This window comes from Stegostoma tigrinum, chromosome 23, assembly GCF_030684315.1.
Source record: "Stegostoma tigrinum isolate sSteTig4 chromosome 23, sSteTig4.hap1, whole genome shotgun sequence".
Taxonomy (NCBI): domain Eukaryota; kingdom Metazoa; phylum Chordata; class Chondrichthyes; order Orectolobiformes; family Stegostomatidae; genus Stegostoma; species Stegostoma tigrinum.
Window position 1 is genome coordinate 10,290,203 of NC_081376.1, and position 16,283 is coordinate 10,306,485.

The 16,283-nt window shown below is 42.8% G+C and overlaps 1 protein-coding gene across 8 annotated transcripts in view; it reads left to right on the forward strand.

Annotated features, from left to right (window-relative positions):
- slc29a4a (solute carrier family 29 member 4a) overlaps positions 1 to 16,283 on the forward strand; it is a 135,542-nt gene that overhangs the window by 22,110 nt on the left and 97,149 nt on the right. For 7 of the 8 annotated variants that reach the window (XM_059653913.1, XM_059653912.1, XM_048552821.2 and 4 more), the window contains exon 2: positions 4,905 to 5,055. The gene's annotated coding sequence lies outside the window, so the exon portion shown is untranslated. The remainder of the gene's footprint in view (positions 1 to 4,904; positions 5,056 to 16,283) is intronic. The other variant, XM_048552822.2, reaches the window with a different exon arrangement.

Below are 16,283 nucleotides of genomic sequence, written 5' to 3' on the forward strand. Positions count from 1 at the left end.
CATCCACACTACCAAGAATCTCACCATTAGCCCAGTACTCTGTATTCCTGTTACTCCTTCCAAAGTGAATCTCCTCACACTTTTCTGCATTAAACTCCATTTGCCACCTCTCAGCCCAACTCTGCAGCTTATCTATATCTCTCTGTAACCTGCAACATCCTTTGATTTGTAGTAAGTAGCATTCACACTGCACAAGAGCCAGGCAATGACCATCTCCAGTGGGAGTCAATCCCACCATTGCCCCTTGACATTCAATGGTGTTACCATCACTGAATTCCCCACTATCAACATCCTGGGGGTTACCATTGACAAGAAACTCAACTGGACTTGCTATGTTAACATAGTGGCTACAAGAGCAGGTTGCAAGCTTGGAATTCTGCAGCAAGTAACTCACCTGCTGACTCCCTGAAGCCTGACCAGCATCTAAGGACACAGTCAGGAGTGTGATGGAAAATGTCCCACTTACCCCGATGGACGTAGCTCCAGGAACACTCAGAAGCTTGACACTGTCCAGCACAAAGCCACTGATTGGTCGGATGGTGATGGCTAGCACGATTGGCACCACATTTAACATGCACCATCCATCACCAACATATGGGGGCAGCAGTTTGACCCCTCTACAGGATGCATTGCAAGAGTTCACCATGGCTTCTTAGACAGCATCTGCAAACCCATGATCTCTCCATCTCGAAGGAGAAAGGCAGCAAATCTAAGGAAGCGCCACCCCCTGCAAGTTCCCCTCTAAGCCACACATCATCCTGACTTGGAAATATATCGCCGCTCCTTCACAAGTCCTGGATCCACATCCGGGAACATCCTTCCCCATGGCATTGTGGGTTTATCTGCACCGCATGGACTGCAGCAGTTCAAGAAGGCAGCTGAACACTATCTTCTTGAGGGCAGCTCAGAATGGGTGACAAATGCTGGCTATTGTACAAAGTTGTCAGGCCCTGAATGAATAGGGGAACAATGCAAATGGAGGACTGGTGAACATCAGGGTCTACAGGAGGTCACAATGGAGGAACAAAGAGGTCTTGGAGGGTTGTAAATTTGGCGGAGATGAAGGAGACGAGGAAGGACAAGGCCCCGGAGTAATATGATTGGAATATTAAAATGGATCCAATGCTGAAGCTGGAGACACTGGAGGTCAGAGCAGATATGAGTAATAGGTGAAAGGAACTTGGTTTGAGTTTGAATATGGCAGCAAGGTCAAGGATGAGCTGAAGTTTAGGAAATTCATGTAGACATACTCTGCTCCTTTAGAGTTCACCCTGGGAACATTGATCTCTCAAAACCCAGAGGCTGCCCTCTAGTCTTCACCAAAACCATTTCAATCTTACCTGTTATACCTGGTTGTGATCCACAATGCCACCTGATCCCTCTTTGGCTATTCTGTGGGGGGACTTGTCAGGAAGCTTGCAATCACATTAGAACTTTTCTATTCTTTGAGTTACAAAGAAATGCGTCCTGGAATATAACAGGCTTCAGAAGTTTCCTCATAGCCCTGAACTTATCTGCAAAGTTATAAAATGTGAAGCTGGATGAGCACAGCAGGCCAAGCAGCATCTCAGGCGCTTCTGAGATGCTGCTTGGCCTGCTGTGTTCATCCAGCTCTACACTTTGTTATCTCGGATTCTCCAGAATCTGCAGTTCCCATTATCTCTGACCAGTTATAAAGATCTTTTTCCTTACTTCCTTACATGAGCCATTTTCTGTCAGTTTATGTTATCTCTAAAGACTGCATGACGTTTATAGTAATTACTGACAACACTTACTATATCCCTGAATAAGCAGAAAATAAGATACCTTGCCATGCAGTGCTAAATGATGATATAAGTAATCTTTTTGTCTCCTGTCACCTCAAATGATAATCTCCCTTCGAAAATTTTAAACTTACTCCTTGATTTAAACAAAGCAGTTTGATAGATACCTTATAGAAACCAAGGAGATCTAAATAAATTGAAAGAAAGTTGCCTTCAAGCAGATATTTGAACAAATCGAACAAGATTTGGGGGCAGCACAGTGGCTTAGTGATTAGCACTACTGTCTCACAGCATCAGGGACCCAGGTTCAATCCCACACTCATGATGGTCTGTGTGGAGTTTGCATATTCTCCCCGTGTCTGCGTGGGTTTCCTCCGGGTGCTCTGGTTTTCTCCCACAGTCCAAAGATGTGCAGGTTAGGGTGGGTTGGCTGTTCTAAATTGTCCATAGTGCCCTGGGATGTCCTGAATGTGTTAGCTATGGGGAATGCAGAATTATAGGATGGAGGGGTGGCTCGGAGTGGGAATGGTCATGGGAGGGTTGGTGTGGACTTAATGGGCCAAATGGCCTGTTCCCACACTGTCAGGATTCTGTGACAGAACAAGATTTTACTGGTTGAATTAAATGGATAGTTCCCTGCTCATGACATTAGTCAGAACAAAGCCGAGAATTCTGCAATGCACTTCACGGTTAATGATGTGTTGTCTGGGGTTATCATTATTAACTCTGTTTACATGAACACTGAATCCATTTAAGCAGAGATGTTTCTGATGTAAAGCTGATCTTGTTGATGCCTTGTCTGTTTTGACAGAGAGTAAGCAGCTTGAAGGTTGAATTTTGGACGTAAATGCCCGAGATTGGTCATGTGATCAAGGCATTTCTTCAGCCAGAGAGTGGCGGGCTTGTGGAATTTATTGCCATAGACTGCAGTGGTGGCCGGGATGTTAGGCACCATCAAGGCAGAGATCGATAAATTCTTGATCTCACAAGGAATCAAGGGCTACGGGGAGAGTGCAGGGAAGTGGAGTTGAAATGCCCATCAGCCATGACTTAAATGGCGGAGTGGACTTGATGGGCCGAATGGCCTTACTTCCTATATCTTACGATCTTATGGCAGGCCTGTTTCTGTGTGTGGAGTGAAAGTTGACCGAGAATTCAAAAACATTCTATTTTATATCCAGTTTAAGCGTCACGTGTTCTTAAATCTGGTGGAGCACTGAACCACACAGCCTCTACACACACTGACTGATAAGTCACGCTTGGTGCTACATTTACAGGACTTGGTCTGAATTGGCTGGAAGCTCATTCTTCAACTTGGACCTTTTAGAAACATGAACTCCATAGTCATAGGTTACTGAGGAGGTTAATATCGAGCTAACCGTTGCAATGTCTAATCTTTTTTCCTGTGTGGACGAGTAAGATGAGAAAAGAATATAAAGCCTGATCATTCATGGAATAATTTGATTTCTTTTCTCAGGTTCCCAATGGAATAAAATGGAAACTTTGAGACAGCTGTTTAAAACAGTAGTGGTGACCCAGAGCATAATGTTGTGGTCAATGCACTTCGTGGTTAATGGTGTGTTCTCTGGCGTTATCATTATTAACTCTGTTTACGTGAACGCTGAAACAAAACTTTTTTTTATTGAGAATAAGCATCAGGAGATTTCTTCAAAGAGCAACTAAATGTATTGCAACTGTATTGCAAACGTTGCTATGCTGTTGCTCAACGGGGTTCACTAACTGACTTTCCTTTGAAAGTTTTCACAATGGACCTGATATCTTCATACAGGAATGTGACATTGCATAGTATCATACTAGTCACATTACTCAACCCTCTTAAATGTACATGCGTGACTGATCACAGATACGTGCATTATCGCATATGTTCAAACATTTTTATATTCTACCACGGCCACTGGTACTTTAGGAAATACAAGGTCCTAATCCCAGTTTGCTACAACAGGCACTTTATGGTTCCTTTCAACCTGTTATTAGTATAGCATGTGGAAACACAAAATGCTTTTCACTCTGACAATAGATTCGAGTTTAAGACTTTGTGTATGTGACTCCACTCGAGGTGATGAGGTGGCACTTCTCCTAGTCCAGTGATGTAATGTGACGGTGAACTTAGATGTTTTGTGGGCTGTAGTAGGAAAGAAAACCTGCTTTTGCTTGGGACTAGCTTTCCTGATCCTCAGAATCCCAGGGATGTGCGACAAGAATAAATAAATCACACCAAATCTGATCACCGTGTCTGTGCAGTCGCTGGGAGAAAGGGACCGTATAAGCCGAACCTCTCAATTCCTTGTTTTGACTTGGATCTCCGTCCACTACACATCCCATTGCTAGCTCCTCATGTTCCCCTGAGATGCCTCACATTCATAGTAAGTAATCACACCTCTGGACGCATCCATCCTCCAAAAACACATCAGTTACTAACTTGGCCACTAAATCGGACTTATTCCTTTATAAAATCCTTCAGATGAAGCTTGTCTTGTCAGTGTAGAGCCTCCTGAATTCCCAGTAAATTGGTACATTGGATCGAGACCAATTATGACCCTGGGGTCTTAACTGACTGCTATCAGACTTGTGGGCCGTTTTGAAGTTTGACCTTCTACCAAATTAATTCTAATATTGTACAGCAATTCTGTAAGATTCCTATGTCAAAATAATATTGCCCAGTGCGTGAATTCTGTCAAGTTCATGAATGCCCGCATATACTGAGTTAAACCAAATTGTAGTATAGATGGACATGGGAGAAGAACAATTTCTCCCCTGCTTGGAGCTGATCAAATGATGGCCATTTGATTTCCTTGCCATTGCTATCAATCAATGGAAAATGAACAGTTTTACACAATTTAAAATGAACTTAATCACAAAGATATGATTAAAAAAAAGTGTCAATTGCAGCTTTTCCAGAGTTTCTTTCTTATAGTTTAAAAGGGACTGAATAAAGGACTAAAAAAAAATAGAAAAACCTTAAACGGTTGGGTAGAATGGTACACCAGTAATATTTTGTTCTACTTGACTTTCAGTCTCCTCTTTAGAAATAAAGCAAAGCTCTCAAATGTACCAAGACACAAATACAATCAGATTGAATCAGTAAATATTTAATGATAACTTATTTATTTTCCATTACAGTGCACCAGCTGGATGATTACCACAGACAAATAAGGGAAAGGATTTGAAGAAATGTATGAACTGTCAGCCCTGGGCAAATGTTGGCAATGAGGAACAGGGACCAGAGATTTTCTGAATCCAAAGCTCAACAGGCATAGTGAGGTATTTAAAGGCAAGTAAATGCTTATTACTTCATATTTTAACCTGCAACACGTAACTCATGAGTCAGAGCACCTACTTGTATTTGTGTCCCTCCCTTCCCAAAGCACTCATTCCTGCTGGGGAAATCAATCACTCCTTACCTTAGAAATGCCATGTATTTAGAGTCAAAATATTCCTTAAAAGCTATTAACAGTGAAAAACAAGACAGAGACCTATTTCAATGATGTTTTACAACCTTGCTTAATTGAATGATGCTTTCTTATAAATACACTGTTTGTTTAAATTTTTTAAAAACATTTACTAACTGTTTAATGACAGTGTTCAAATGCTCAAGGTCGAGAGCTGCTTGTTAATGAGCCTCACAGCTCTTGAGCTGCAGGTTTCAAACCTCTGGCCAAAGTGATGATCTTTGACTAGTCTTGCAAGTGAAAGTGTTGATTATCAAAATCCAACTCAGTTGTCAGCAGTTCCCCAGAAAGTGGACTCTCACTAGGGTCTATGGATAGAAATCAAGAAACTGAGATCTTTCTACTTCCTAACTTACCGGCACCAAAACCTGGTGCCTATCTGAAGTCAACTTGTATCACAAATCAAACCTGGAATCATCCAAGTCTATTTGGCATTGCTATGTCATTATAATTCTCATCCTTGTGTTCAATTCTGACCCTGGGCTCATCCCTTCCCCAATTTCCTACATCTAACCATGGGCTACCATGCCTTCAACTTGCTCAGCACTCCATACTGGAATTTCCTCCCTTGGCTTTTCTTTTTCTGTTCCGGCTCTTTGAAGGGGGTCCCTTAAAATCTAATGTTACTAAACTTTTTGATGAGCTGTTCTAAGACCTCCTTACTGTGGTTGCTGTTGAAGTTTGCCTGACAGTGCGGCTGTGAAGTCTCTTGGGACATTTTAGAACACTTGTGGTGCTATAAACATACAAATAGTTCTTCCTTACAGGTTCCAGTCTCAGTTGGCTGAAGATTGGTTGGGGCTTTTAATGGCAATGGGGCTTACCCAACCTGGCCATTTTTCCTAAATGGGAAAGTTAGTGTCATATCTTCAGACCTGGAGAGAGTGCAGGAGTCTGCAGTGATGGAAGGAGACCTCAGACCTAATAAATGTTTCATAGCTGACAATACCATGCTCTACTCTTCATCTTCGTCTCAGTCAAAGAGTCAACAACCTTTTAGACGATGCCCACTCATTGTTTTCTTCTCACATTTTATATTGTTACACTCTGCCACCCCCATCAGTTTGCCAGGAGGTCCGAGACCATGGTGAGGGAAACGAGGTACAGGATATATGCGGAATATGTGCAACCTTTTTCACAAAATGAATGTTGCTTTATTTTTAACTTGCCGTCTGGTTGTTAATTTCCTTTTGTCAATCAGCAAACAGCCTTGACTTTTGATAACACTCTGTATTTGAATCCTGAGGCTCTTCAAACCACTGCTGTTGCTAGGCAGTTACCCAGTTCTTTCAGCTGATTGTTTTGAAGTTGGACTCCTGAATACTGCTCTCCTGTCAACCTCCTGACTGCTCTTTATTCCAGGAGTCCTCTTGAGAGTAGCCGATTCAGCATCCAGACAGTTGCTGTGTTTGTCATGGAGCGAAGTCCTATCAGTATAAGGTATCCAGGGAGCTGGCTGTGTATCTGACTAACTGCAAAGTAATGGAGTCATTACGAAGCTCTGTTTAAATAATGAGGTTTATGCAATATCAGAAGATTTAGCATCCTTTATTTTAAGCATCTCATTTGAATGTTTCAAGGTTGCGCTGAAAGGTTTGATGAAGTCGGAGAGCCATTTTGTGGTGAATAATTGACCAAATATAGCAAATGACAATTTCCTATTTGTAAATTCCATGTAACCCTATATAATATCCTGGCTGTACTCATTACTGTCTTGTCCTCTTCTCTCAGCAACACTTATTACCGCACTGCATATGGACTCAGTTGGGTGAACATTTCCTTGCAGTGGTACTACACTGTACATAACATCAAGTTTGGTTTTGATGATCTGTGCTCAGTCTGTCCCAGAGCTACTGATCTTAACCCCTGGCTGTATTACTGACACAGAAAACTGCCCAACTTCCTTTTAAATGCTTGACCTAAGTGCACTCACGCTGCATGATCCAGTAATTTGTTGCAAATGTCAATGACCTTTTCCAAAAAAAAACCTTCTGACAACTAAATGGCTTCAAAGTGTCTGAACTAGCTTCAGGGGAATGCCATCTGAGTATTCATCAACATCCGGAGGGTTACCATTAACCAGAAACCTAATTGGACCAGTGGTTAGCACTGCAGCCTCACACAGTGCCAGGGACCCGGGTTCAATTCCCGCCTCAGGCAACTGTCTGCGTGGAGTTTGCACATTCTCCCTGTTTCTGCATGGGTTTCCTCCGGGTGCTCCGGTTTCCTCTCACAGTCCAAAGATGTGCGGAGTAGGTGGATTGGCTGTGCTAAATTGCCCATAGTGTTCAGGGGTGTGTGGGTTATAGGGGGATGGGTCTGGGTGGGATGCTTCAAGGGGCGGTGTGGGCTTGTTAGGCCAAATGGCCTGTTTCCACACTGTAGGAAATCTAATGTAATCATATTAATACTGTCAGTACAAGTGCAGCCAGAAGCTGGAGGTTCTGCAGTGAGTCACTCGTTTTCTGCCTCCCCTTAAGCCTGTCTACCATCGACAAGTCCGGAGCATACTGCCCATTCATCTTGAAGGATGCAGATCCAACAAGAAGATTAACATCATCCAGGACAAAACAGCTCACTTGATAAGTGCCCCATAGGCCACAATAAATGTTCATTCCCTCCACCACTGCCAAACATCTGCAAAATGAACTGCAGCAAATCACCAACTCTTCTTCAACAACACCTTCCGAACCTACAACGTCCACCATGTCAAAGACCAGGGACAGGTAAAGGGATGGTTGGAAAGTGGGAGGCCTTCGAGAACAAAATAATAAGAGTTGAGAGACAGTGTTTCTATTAGTGTGAAGGGCAAGGCTGGCACATGAAGGGAATGGTAGATGACTAGAAAAATTGAGGCTCTGGTCAGGAGAAAGAAGGAGACATAGACAACTGGGATCGAGTGAATCACCAGAAGAGTATAAAGGCAGTAGGAATGCTTAAGAGGGAAACCAGGACAGCAAAAAGGAGACTTAAGTTAGCTTTGGCAAATATGATTATGGAGAATCCAAAGAAATTCTACGAATAAACTAAGAGCAAAAGAGTAACTAGGGAGAGAAAGATCAATGAGGCCATCTAGGACTGGATCCACAGGAGATTGGTGAGATACAAAACTACTATTTCACTTGAGTATTTACTGTGGAAAAGAGCGTGAAAGCTAGGGAATGTGGGGAAATAGATGGTGACATCTTGAAACATGTCCATATTGCAGAAGAGGAGGTGCTGGAGGTCTTAAAATGCATAAAGATAGATTAACCCCCGGGACCTGATCAGGTGAATCCCAGAACTTTGTAGGAAGCTAGGAGAGAGATTGCTGGGTCCCTTACTGAGATATTTTATCATCAACAGCCATGGGTGAGGTGTTGGAAGACTGCAGAGGGCTACATGTGGTGCCATTATTTTAAAAAGGCTGTAAGGAAAGCCAGGGATCTATAGACCGTGGTGGGCAAGTCATGGAAGACATTTCGGGATAGGACTTACATGCATTTAGAAAGACAAGGACTGATTAGGGATAGTCAACAGGGCTTTGCGCTTGGGAAATCATGTCTCATTATACTTGATTCAGTTTTTTTGAAGAAGTGACAAAGAAGATTGATGAAGGCAGTATGGTAAGTGTTGTCTTTGTGGGCTTTAGCAAGGCATTCAACTATGCTTCGCATGACAGACTGATTAGCAAGGTTAGATCCTGTGAAACCCAGGGTGGGCTAGCCAGTTGGATGTAAAATTGGCTTGACGATATGATACAGAGGGTGGTGGGGGAGGGTTGTTTTTCACAGTTGCAGATGGAGTTTAATTTAGATAAATATGATGTGTTGCATTTTGTAAGGCTAACTTGTGCAGGACTTGTGCAGTTAATGCTAGAGCCCTGGGGAGTGTTGCTGAGCAAAGAGACCTAGGAGTGCGGGTGCATAATTCCTTGAAAGTGGAGTTACAGGGAGACAGGATGGTGAAGAAGGTGTTTGGCATGCTTGCCTCCGTTGATTAGTGCTTTGAGTATGGGAATTGTGAAGCCAGGCTGTACAGAACATTGGTTAGGCCACTTTCAGAATACTGTATTCAGTTCTGATCTCCCTGCTGTAGGAAGGATATTATTAAATTTGAGAGAGTTCAGAAAAGATTCATAAGGCTGTTGCCAGGATTGGTGTGTTTGAGCTATGGGGAGAGGTTGAACAAGCTGTAGCTTTTTTCTCTGGAGCATCGAAATCTGACAGGGTGACCTTGTAGAGGTTTATAAAATCACAAGGGACATGGTTAAGATAAATAGACAAGTTTTTTTTTTATCTCTGGGTAGGGGTGTCCTAAACTAGACGGCATAGGTTTAAGGTGAGAGGGGAAAGATTAAAAACGGACCTGAGAGGCAACTTTTTCATCTCAGGGCAGTGCATCAATGAAAGGAACTGCCAGAGGAAGTGGTGGAGGTAGGTGCAGTCACAGCATGTATCAGACATTTGGATGGGTACATGAATAAGAAGGCTTTAAGAGGGATATGAGCTAAATGCTGGCAAAGGGGATCAGATCAGTTTAGGATATCAGGGTGGCATGTACAAGTTATATCGAAGATTCTGTTTCTGTACTGTATAATTCTATGACAGTAGATGTATGGAAACACTAACACCTCCAGATCCCTTCTGTGTCTGAGCCAGCAGTTTGCTCATATTGGTGTTGCTCGGAAAAATACACGCGCTCTCCATATGATTTTTTTTTGCCCTGTAATGCATTGTGCTGGCAATACACCCCAGTGACCTATTTGACTTTTGCTATGTGCTCTGTTACACTGGTCACGGACCTTTGGAAATCCATGAAATGTAATGCCCCGTCTGGTTCCAGTTCAGGAGAATTTTTATTTGGAATCTTGCACGGTATGCATGTAGCGTCCCTCCACTTCCCATCTAGAAACACAGAGGAATAATGACCATCAGGATAGGTGCTGAAGAGCTGCAGTATCCGTAACATACCAACACTGACAGATTTAAAACTAATCAGACTGGGTCACTCTTCCATGGGGAAAACAGTCATGGGAGAGCTAATGTTGTGAAGATTGTTAAAATTAAAAAGGAACTTGCTGGGGTGGATGTGGAAGAAATGTTCCCACTTATGGAGTGACACAAAAACAGGGGCTACCAATGTAAGATGATCACTAATAAATCTAATATTGAATTCAAGACATAATTCCTTATGTAGAAGCTGGTTAGAACACATGATTTGTTACCACAGGCAATTGTTAAGGTCGGTAATGTAGAGGGGCTTGAGGGAGGGAAGTGAGGGAGAGAGAGTGCTAGAGGGATACACTGGTAAGACTTGTGTGCAATAAGGATGGGAAGATATTCGTGTAGAGCTTGAACAACAGCCTCGGCATGATGGACCGAGTGGCCTCCTTTGGACCTATAGTTGTCAGATAGAGAGGACTCTACAGATTCCACTCTTCCACCTTCCCAGCTGCAATAATGAGAGACACAAAACTGCTAAATGTGTTCTCTCTCTCTCTCTCTCTCGTCTTGTCTCTCTCTCTCGCGCTCTCTCTCGCCCGCTCTCTCCCTATCCCTCTCTCTCTCTCTCTCTCTCTCTCTCTCAAAACAGAATGACACCAGGGATACAGAAATTGAATTATGTGAGAAGTTGTAGATGCTGGTATTGTTCCCCTTAGGGCAGAGAAAGTTAAGGCAATACTCAGTGGAGGAAATCAAAATAATGAAGGGTCTTGATGAAACAAGTGAGGCTAGCAACTGTTTCCTCTGGCACCAGCCAGCAGTCATAGATTTAAAATAATTTGTGAAGAACTGCAGAGAAAATGAGGAATTTCTTCACACTGAGGAGATTCGTTGTGATCTGGGATGCACTACCTGTTCTATAGGAGTTTTTCAAAAGAAGTTTGGACATGTCTTGGATTGGGGCTAATTTGTAAGATCTTGGGTATTTAGCTCTTTTAAAGATCCAACATTGGTGATGGTCTGAATGCCCTCCTCCTGTGCTGCAAGTTTCTCTAATTCTATTAGATGGCTTAAAGAGCCTGGGTTACATCTGGGTTCCACTATTGCATCTCCATGCCTGTATGAGTGCCTGCTCATTCAGGAAGTACTGGGGTCATTGGAAGCCATTCTAGATCAGCAGAGACGAAAGGAGGCAAGGAGTGAGAAAAGAAATCACTCACATGCTGTGTCTGAAGCTCCCAACAAAAAGATAAATTTGTTTTTGTATGTTCTGAAATGTGCATTATTAGGAAGTGTGTGGCTTTCATCTTAATGGATAAAAATAAGGTTTCCTTCCCTGCCAGCAGTGAAATAGCAGTATTGTCTAACTGCAGCTCAGTGATGATACTGTTGTCATTGTTTAAGGTGTCATGTTCCTGTAGACCTGGTGAGATAAAATGAAAAATGAGAATATCACAACCTGCTATTCCCAGAAGGTCATTAAGAGATATTTGGTATCCCATTACAGCAGCTTTATCTCGAACCACTCTGCAGCGACTCACAGGCAGACAGTTTGTCCATTATATCACACTTAAAAGAAACTGATGACATAAAAATGTCTATGTAGTTGTGTCATTCTGAACATCTCTAACTCGATGATTTCAACCCTGGATCGTCTTGTTGACCTGGTCTTCCACTGCCTCAGTATTTTAGGCTAAATCATATGCTTCAAGATTTGATTCAATGATAATATTCGGAGTCTCTGTAACAGTATTTAGGTTTATTTTGACAGACAGCATTTATATACTCAGGATGGGAATCTCTCCCCAGTGTGGCGTGAAAAATATATGGTATGAATTTAAAAATCTGATTCTCAATGTCAAGAAACAGTTTTCCTCTCACCATTGAGAGGAAACTATTGTTGCCATATATTTGCATCTCGTTAACTTCTAAATTGTCTTACTTATAAGATCATAAGAAATAGGAGCAGGAGTTAGTGATTCTCCCTCTCAAGCCTGTTTGGTCATTAGCTAGGATCATGGCTGATCCAGTATTCCGCATATTCACTTTCCTGTGTTTTCCCCATGACCCTTGATTCCCTGACTGATCAAGAATCTATCTATCCCAGCCTTAAATATTACAATAACTGACCCCCACAGCTTTCTGTGACAAGGGAGTTCCAAAGACTCTCTTCTAAAATTCTTGGAGAGAAGAAATCCCATCTCAGTCTTAAACTGGTACCCTTTATTCTGAGACTGTGCTGCCTGGTCCTTGACTCTCTCATGAAGGAAAACATCCTCCCAGCTTTTAATATGTCAAGCCCCTTAAGAATTTAATATATCTTAATAAGATCACCTTTTATTCTTCTAAATTCTAGTGAGTAAAGCTTCAGCCTGCTTAACCTTTGCTGTTAAAACTGCCCTTCCATACTGGGGATTATTCCAGTGAACCTTCACTGAAGCGCCTCTAATGAGATGATATATTTCCTTAAATAAGGGGACCAAAACAGTTCCAAATACTCAAGTTATGACCTCACCAGCACCTTGCACAGTTGCAGTAGGATTTCCCTACTCGGACATTCTAATACTCTTGAAATAAGGGCCAACATTCCATACTCTTCCTGATTACCTGCTGCCCCTGTGTGCTAGCTTTCTGTCTTTTGTCCACAAGTATCCCTGTGTGTTGCACCTTTCTGCACCACTACCAATCCTCTTCCATTCCTCTTATCTAATCTCCTGGGAAAAGAGATCACAAATTTCTGATGAAGAAATCAGAGGGGAACCTCAGTGACTGCAGCTCACTGATTGCTTGTCCCAGACAACACTGCATCTTCAGAGCAGTGTTCCCGCATTCTTCATGACCACCTGCTTGTTTGACCTTCCATTTATGCCAGTTCATATCGGCAAGCCAACTACCTCACCAAATCATTGTACTGACTCTCAGATACCACTTCACCCCTCAACACTGCGTTATAGAGCTCAGGGACAGCTATTAGTTGCATTCTTATGCCGGGTCACTTTGTGCAGAGGGATGGGACGTACTGCTCACGTGGAACAAACATGTTATGGCTCTTAGCTTGCTTTCTTAGTGAATTGATTTGATTTGGCTTGATTTAATATTACCACATGTTTCGAGATAGAGCAAAAAGTTTTGCTTTGCTTGCTAACCAGACAAAGCAGACCTTATGTACGTACATTAGAGTAATAGAACAGAATGGAGAAGCAATGGAGAAGGTGCAGAGAAGAATCAACTCTAATGTGTGAGAGGTCTGTCATATGCCTGCTAACAGCGGGGAAGAAGCTGTTCTTGAATCTGTTTGTACGTGTTGTCAAACTTTTGTGTTTTCAGCCTGATGGAAGAGAGTGGGTGGGAGGCATCTTTCCCAAGGCAGCGGGAAATGTAGACAGAGTCAATGGAAGAAAGGAATCTTCATTTCCTGAAGAAGGGTCTCGACCCAAAACGTTAACTTTCCTGCTTCTTTGATGCTGCTTGGCGTGCTGTGTTCATCCAGCTCTACACCTTGTTATACTGTCAATGGAAGGAAGGCTGGTTTTCATGATGAACTCACTTACTTCACTCACTTTATTGTTTACTTGGAGGTTGTAAGCCTCTGTCCACTTCACATTGCTTTTAGAACTGACTGATTTTAGCCCTGAGTTACAGGCTGTCCAGCCTTTGTATCATGTGTTGCTTTATAGCACAGAGGAAAAGGGAGGACATTGTAGCCAGTCAGGGGCTGGTACTATTCCAGTGCAAGGAGTTGCTCATGGTCTGTCAGACACTTGGCCCTACCAAAGACTGGGAATCCATGACGTTGCAGCACAGAGCTTGGGCCCATGGCCAGACCTGCAGGTCACGTGCACCCAGTCTAGGGATCAAGGTCCAGGTCAGTCAGGTTGCTGTTGAGATAGCAGTCTGGCAAGGTGTAGGCTGTGGTCAGTCATGGCTGGAGGAGGTTAGTGGGCTGCAGTCAGTCCCTGGGTGCTTGGTCATAATGATCAGAGGTTCTATCAGGCTATGGTATCCTTGGCAATACAGGTAACTCCAGGCTAGGGATCGTTTTTCTTTAGCCTGGCTTACTGAGGGAATGGTGATAGCAAAAGGGCACAATTGGTGACAGTAATTTGGCCTTTCTTGTGAATAGGAGAGGACTGGGAACTCTGGAAGTGAGGTATCAAACAGATCAAAGTGACTTTGGTCTCCACATGGTAGGGGCGCTAGGGCGTTGAATTCTTTGGGATAAAGTGGACAAACCAATGGTTATGTTAAAGGGGCTGATTTACAATAGGAGCCTGAAGGCCACGGGGTGCCAGGGACAGCAACTTAGAAAAGAACATTATGAGGTGGGGGGGATGTTGTGGGTCACAGGAGGAACCTACAAGCCACTCACATTGAAACAAGCTGGAAAGCTGTCCTGTTCAATTGAAAATCATTCATGCAACATCTTCACAAAGTGGACTGACATCACGTGCAAATGGGACAGTAAGGTATTGCTTTATTCATCAGGAATGGAGTAAAACTTTTGGAATTGAAAGAGATCTTTGGGGGTGATTGCCGTAATTGTGCTTCCACTGATGCAGTACTGCCATGCATCTGGTTTTATGCTGCACTTGGTTGGTGGGTCATTCATTGTCCAAGAATACACTGCTCTATCTGTAATTCCCTGGGACATGGAGAGTTGAGCAGTTGAGGTGTACGGTGCTATTGACAGCACCAGTGCTTTAACTGCACCTTACCACCAACCTGCAGAACCCACCAATAGAACAGGCTTCCACTCCATGAATGTCCAAACTGTATGAGACCATTGATGGTACATCCTGGAGATCAGTGTCAGTTATCCCGGGAGCTCATGGGCCTCTTATTGTGGCAGAGAGCTCTCAGGTTCCTGTCCCCTTCTCAAGTCCTCAGACTGTACAGCTTTACAAAACCCTCAAAGTGATGAAAGTTGCTGACGCTTTGACTATGGTCTGATTGTGGTAAAGCAGATTGTGGGCCTCCTTGAAATCACAATTCGGTGGTTGGACCATTCTGGCAGAGCATTGCAGTACCATCCTGAAAGGATGTCCTCTATCATAGTGGCATACTTCTGGCCGAGCATAACTGGAGGCAAGAAAATGAAGGATGTACTGGAAGCAGATGAAATTGGGGAATGACCGCTATCTTCAGACAATAAAGATGAGGCTGAGGATCAGGATGCTGACAAAAAGATCATTTGAGACGGTGTGAAAGGGCAGTGCATCTTCAAACCCTAGAGTCCAGAGAGAACCTAACTGAAACCATTGGATGAGCGGAGTTTGAACTTTGTTACGTTGTTTGAGATTCAGTTGATGCTGCAGTAAGCAGCTCCTGCTTAGTGCAAAGAACATGTGGATGCTGTCATTTTTGCTATCCTTGGCCATTTGTGTTGCATTATTCATGAGCAGAAGATTTCTCCATGGTGGACCAAGTTTCAGAAATCACATTCACCAAAACACTTCTAACTGTAAGTGGGAAAATTCAGCCTTTAGTATAATGTGCATTTACAGCTTGCACTCTGACTTTGGGTAGTTTTCCAATATCACCTGACAAAAAAACACATTGACGACTACTCAACATGTCTCTCTCAATGGACGTGGTTTTTCACTCCAAGTGTGAAAACTGGAAACACAGTCGTCAGCAGGAGGGGAATTTGTATTGTGTCTTGCTGAGAAAATAGATGTTTGCAAATGGGGGAGAAAGACAGTAGAAGGTGGTTAACAGCCATTCAGCTATCACTTGGCTCAATTCTGGCTTCATAAAATAGGAATAGGATGAAGCTATTTAGTCTGTTGAGTCTATTCTGATGTTCACTTTGAGATCAAGCTGATCTGTGACCTAACTCTGTATGGCTGCCTTTTTCCCTTAATGCCTTTGACTAATGAAAATCTATCAATCTCATTTTTAAAATTAACAATTGATCCATTATTAATTACCATTTACAGAGGGGAATTCCAAACTTAAATCAACAAAATTGTGTGTAGAGAATTTAAATTCATTCCTGACAGAGCTGCTTCTATTTTCTTTCTGACAATGCTACCTACTTCTAGACTACCGAATCAGAAGAAATAGTTTCTCTCTGTTTTATGCCTTTAATGACTTGAAAATTTCAATCAAATTGCTCCATAATC